The following is a 5,415-nucleotide window of genomic DNA, read 5'->3' as shown; positions in this document are numbered from 1 at the left end:
TTGGTTTTTGGGGATTAGCTTACTTCTCTTAGCATAATATTCTCCAGCTCCACCCATTTACCTGCAAATGCCATGATTTATTCTCTTTTAATGCTAAGTAATATTCCATTCTGTATATAAACCACAGTTTCTTTATCCATTCATCTACTGAAGGGCATCTGGATTGTTTCTACAATTTAGCTATTGTGAATTGTGCTGCTATAAACATTGATGTGGCTGTTTCCCTGTAGTATGCTGTTTTTAAGTCCTTTGGGTATAAACCTAGGAGTGGGATAGCTGGGTCCAATGGTGTGGTTCCATTCCAAGTTTTCCAAGAAATCTCCATACTTCTTTTCATATTGGCTGCACCAATTTTCAGTCCCACCAGCCCCATCTTCTTCTCAGAAGATGATATATAATTAATCAACAAATATATGAAAAATTTTCAACATCTTTAGCAATTAGAGAAATGCAAATTGAAACTACTCTTAAGATTTCATCTCACGTCAGTCAGAATGGCAGCTATTAGGAATACAAACAACAATAAGTGTTGATGAGGATGTAGAGAAAAAGGCACACTCATATATGTGTCTTAGCTTTAGAGAGTGAGATAAGAAGAAATACCATTTGTGACATCAGTAAAGACACCCAGTGGGAGCTGATTCATCTACAATATGAACATTTTCTACCCTAGCCCTATTCTTCCTTCCTTCCTTCTCATATAAAAGAGATACAGCAACAACAGCTGAACTGGACTAAGAGTCAACCCTTAGAATAAGATTCAAGCTAGCAATGAAAGAGCAGAAAAATAGAAGGCTTCTGGTTTCTAATGACCATGATGCTTCTATATCTAAGATCAGGCTGCCTATCTTTGGACTACTTTGTAGGAGATAAATTTGTCTGTTTAAATCATTGTTATTTTAGGTGAGTTACAAAGAGGAATATGTTTCTTTTTCTTTCTCTTTTTGGTGGTGCTGGGGATCAAACCCAGGACCTCATGCATGCTCAGGAAACATTTTACCAATGAGCCACATCCCCAGTCCCTCAAGGAAAACATTTCTAACTTAAACAACAAGTGTTATTAATCTTCTAATTATGTCAGTGATACAAATATTTATAAATATTTCTAAAATAAATTTATTTTCTTGTTGTTCCATCATGGCCCTTTGGATTTGATTTGAATTTTGGAGTTTATTTTTGAGCAGTTTTAACTATCCATATGGACTGATACTTCATGACTTTTATTCTGTCTTCAAAGTCTTCCAAAGAACAATGAGAAAATTTACCATTCTTTTCAATAGGAAAAAAAATACAAAACCCATTCAATCTCACTAATACTTTGAGTCCATATTTGTAAATCTATATATATTATGAGATCTTAGTGATATAATTATTATAATTTTTTTGTGTACTCGAACTTTGCATTAGTTCATCACTTTTGGAATTATTTTATCATTATTCATCTATTATTAATAATTAGGCCAAACAAATGCAAATAATAATACAACATAAGAATCATGTAGTACTCCAAGTTTGAGGGACTTGAAGAATGATGTAAAAATAAAGTAAGTCATCATTCTTTAGTTTTCTACTTACATTGTCCAAATGGCATCTTTTAAGAACAGTCTAAGACTGGTGATACTATCTTAGTGGTCTGTTTTTCACTTTCATTGAAGCAGTTGAAAAATCACTATTTTACGTTTTCTGCCCAAGATGACAAAGGAAAGAAATAGATGAATCTGATCTAAAAATTTAAAAAAAATATATGAAGAGGAAGATAATAGCATTCTGTTTTGGGTAATGGTTGTGAAACTGGTCATATAAGCATAATTTGAGATTATGCATTTGCAGATGGTGATATCCTACATGAATTTTCTCAAACTCAAAAAGAGATGAGTGAACTGAATATTTCTAGGAATACAAGACAAAATCTGGCATTTTCATTCAATTTTATTTTAGGCGGGTATTTTGTGACAATACTTGCCAAAAGGATGTGTGGACAGGACTGTTTCATCTTTTATGATGCTTGTATGCCAGAATGTACTTGATTTAGTAAGGTTTGCTGTGTTTAATTTCTTATAAAATAATTTTAAGCAGTTTTTCCTATCCTTTGAGTCTCATGTGTATTATTTGTAAAATGACTTAAAATATAAAACGTACAAAAGGGCCCACTTGGTTCAGATGACTAAGGTTGCTGACTTTTTTTCCTGGTATATGGCGTTAAGAAATAGGGAGATAATTAGATGATAATTATTCAGTTAATGAAAGTTCTAGTTAATAAAAATTCTAGAATAAAGTGAAAAAAAATCACAGACATTACTATATGTACAGTTTGGGAAACATTTCTTTGTTCTACCTTCAACTTGCTAAGTGATGTTTTTTACACTTTTTGATATTTTCCTGTTTTTGGAATTTCTTACTATGAAAAATTACTGCTTAATGGTATAGTTTAGGAAGATTAAAAAAAAAGTCCTGGAGATGAATGATGGTTATATTCACCTAAAATGCCATTTAATTGTACACTCAAAAATAGTTAAAATGGTAACTTTTAAAATTCATATTTTACTCAATTAAAACAAATTTGCCTCCTCTAACAACTACATACATTAATCAAATTAATACCCAAATTTATTTTTGTAGAATTCTTTTATTAATGGCTTATTAGTGCCTTTATTTTGGATGCTTTATATTTTGGGGGGCAGAATTACTATTATATAGATATTGTACTGTATGAATATGCTCAGTTCAGCAGCATATAGAATCCTGAAGCACTCATTTTGATATTGGTATACAAAGGGCACAATATTAATTTAAATACATTATACTACTTTTAATTAATCTATCTATCTATAAATAAATTTAATTAAACTAACAAATGATGAGATGCCCCAATTCCATTAATTCTTTTGAAACTATTGTGCACAATGTGAAGGTCAAAGGAGGCTAATGCATTCATATGGCTGAGATGAATTAGTTTTGCCAGGCAGCTTCCTTTGTGTTTCTTCAGTTTCTGAATCAAGCTGCATGTGACAAGATTCTTACACTTGAATATTAGCATCTAAGACCCCTTAGAGTCTACAGTTTGCATTTGTTCCTTATGTGTCTGGTTTCCCACTGGCTTCATTCCACTCCATATGACTCATAATACCATCCACATTTGAATCTGGTAATACTTTGATTTTTAGTTTCTAGATTATGATGGAGGGACCATCACATCCACAAAATTTGAATTCATAAGAATTCAATAAAGACAGATCTGATCAAGACCAGAAGGCATGGGAAGAATAGTGTGAATGAAGTAAGAGATAAAACCATGTCTACATAAAAATTAAGTTTCTCTTGATTTGTTGAGGTTTATTAGGAACAGGTTTCCTGGCAAACAAATTTTCTTAAGTATGCTATTGTACTAAGATGTATGGAGTTTGTATAATGAATTGTGATGCAGGAAAAGTGTTTTGTATGTTCCCTTTGAAAATTTCTATTTGTATGCTTAATGTTGCCGTCACATTTCTAAATAGACTCCAGTTTTTCCTAGGAAATTGAAATGCCTTTGTGCTCTATTCATTACAGGGATTTTCCTGAAATTAAAAAAAAAAAAAAGAAGAAAGAAAGAAAACAACAAAACACATTTCCACCAATGGGGTCCTTTCAGAACACCTACAGAGGAGATAAAAAATATATTGTAGTACATTGTATTGATGTCAACAGAACTGTGTGTTTTTACCCTGGTGTGATGTCAGAACAATGCAGGGCATCTTTCACTGTGCCAACTCACTGGAATAAAAGACCCATTCAGAGAGAAACCCTCGGATGGTCACAGTTTTTAGGAGTTTTTATGCATGGCCACACAAGTTTATAACTCTAAACTTTTCTTACAATGCATTATATTCTCTTTCCATTGCAGCTGAGTTTCCGTATTAAAAAGTGAGTATTTTTATATCTAGCAGCTGAAACATCTATTCATTCTTTAGCTAAAAAAATAAAAAAATAAAATGTTTTCTAGAATGACTGTTTCTCAAGGCCAGGGCGAACAAATTTCATTCATGCTACTTTCTAAAACCCCTGGTGTTAAGATTGACAGCAGAATGTAGATTTCATAGGTCCTGCCACACAATCTCCACAGCCACTCAAATAGGAGATTAACAGATGTGGGTTGGTTAATGTGGATGGTTCAGAGGATGCTTTGAGGTGATATTAAGACATTTTGAATTTTTATGCATTAAACAAAAACAAGGCACTTCATTTTAAGTAGCTGGTGTTTGGAGAAAAAGATAAAGCACTGTGCTTTAGTTTAGGAGTCCTCTCTTCTGTTTTGTTGTTGATGTTGTTAAACACTCCTTTCTCTAATTACAAAAGTTAATTTTGACTATTGAGAATGGAATTGCATATAAAAAGAATAAATTATCTCATAATTCTTTTTCCTACTCCACCTATTGATATCCATGTTGGTGTATACCTTTTCTTTGGAAGATATATATTGTAAAAATGGGTCACACAGAACATGTGATTTTGCAACCTCATTCTAATCAGTATACCATGAACTGTCATTTTTAATGGCTGTCAAGTATTTTTTATTGATGAAATATTAGTTTAAAACAATAGCTTGTTTATGACATGTAGGTTTTTCATGTTTTTTTAAATAATTCATTTATTGCTATTTTTAATCTTTTTAAAATTCTATCCCCTTTTGTCTGAGTTTATATATCTCTGCTTCACCCATATTCCTCCAACAGATGGACGGTCAGACTCTTCTTTTTGTTTGTGTTTTTAATTATAAACAAAACCTGTCATAATCTTCCTGGGATATATATCTATGTGTATATGTAGAGATTTCCATAGAAGTGCTTCCTAGAAGAAAACTATCTGTATAACAGGATGTGGGGATTTTTATTTTAATATTGCCAAATTTTTGTTTAAAAAGTTGTATCAGTTTACACCCCCCAGGGACAGTGTGAATTCCCATTTTCGCACATTCTCTCAAATAAGATAAATAAAAATTTGCCAACTTTACAGGCAGTAATTCATAAGTAGCTTAATTTTCATCACCTTAATACTCTTAAAAATTGAGCATCATTTTATTTATTTTTTATTTTTTTTGAGCATCATTTTAATGTTTAGGGTCTGTGTTTCTATTTCAGTGAATTTTCTCTTTGAGTTATTGGTGTATTTTTTTTTACTAAATAATATTTTTTTATTGATTTATTAAAAACTTTTAACCTTTTTTCTACATGTCTGGTGAATGTGTTCTTCTAATCTATCACTTATGTTTTAATTTCACTTATGATACTATTTTTATATACAAATGTTTTTAATTGTAGTCTGAATTTCATTTTCTTTATGAACGACAGGTAAATTATGCCTATCCTGAGAAAGATCTTCCCTCAAACATTATAAAAATAGTTTTCCTCTAGGGTTGTTATGTTTAGATATTAAATT

This window comes from Marmota monax, unplaced genomic scaffold, assembly GCF_021218885.2.
Source record: "Marmota monax isolate L192 unplaced genomic scaffold, Marmota_monax_Labrador192_F-V1.1 WCK01_AAM20220418_F8-fsc00201, whole genome shotgun sequence".
Taxonomy (NCBI): domain Eukaryota; kingdom Metazoa; phylum Chordata; class Mammalia; order Rodentia; family Sciuridae; genus Marmota; species Marmota monax.
This window is presented reverse-complemented; position numbering follows the sequence as displayed.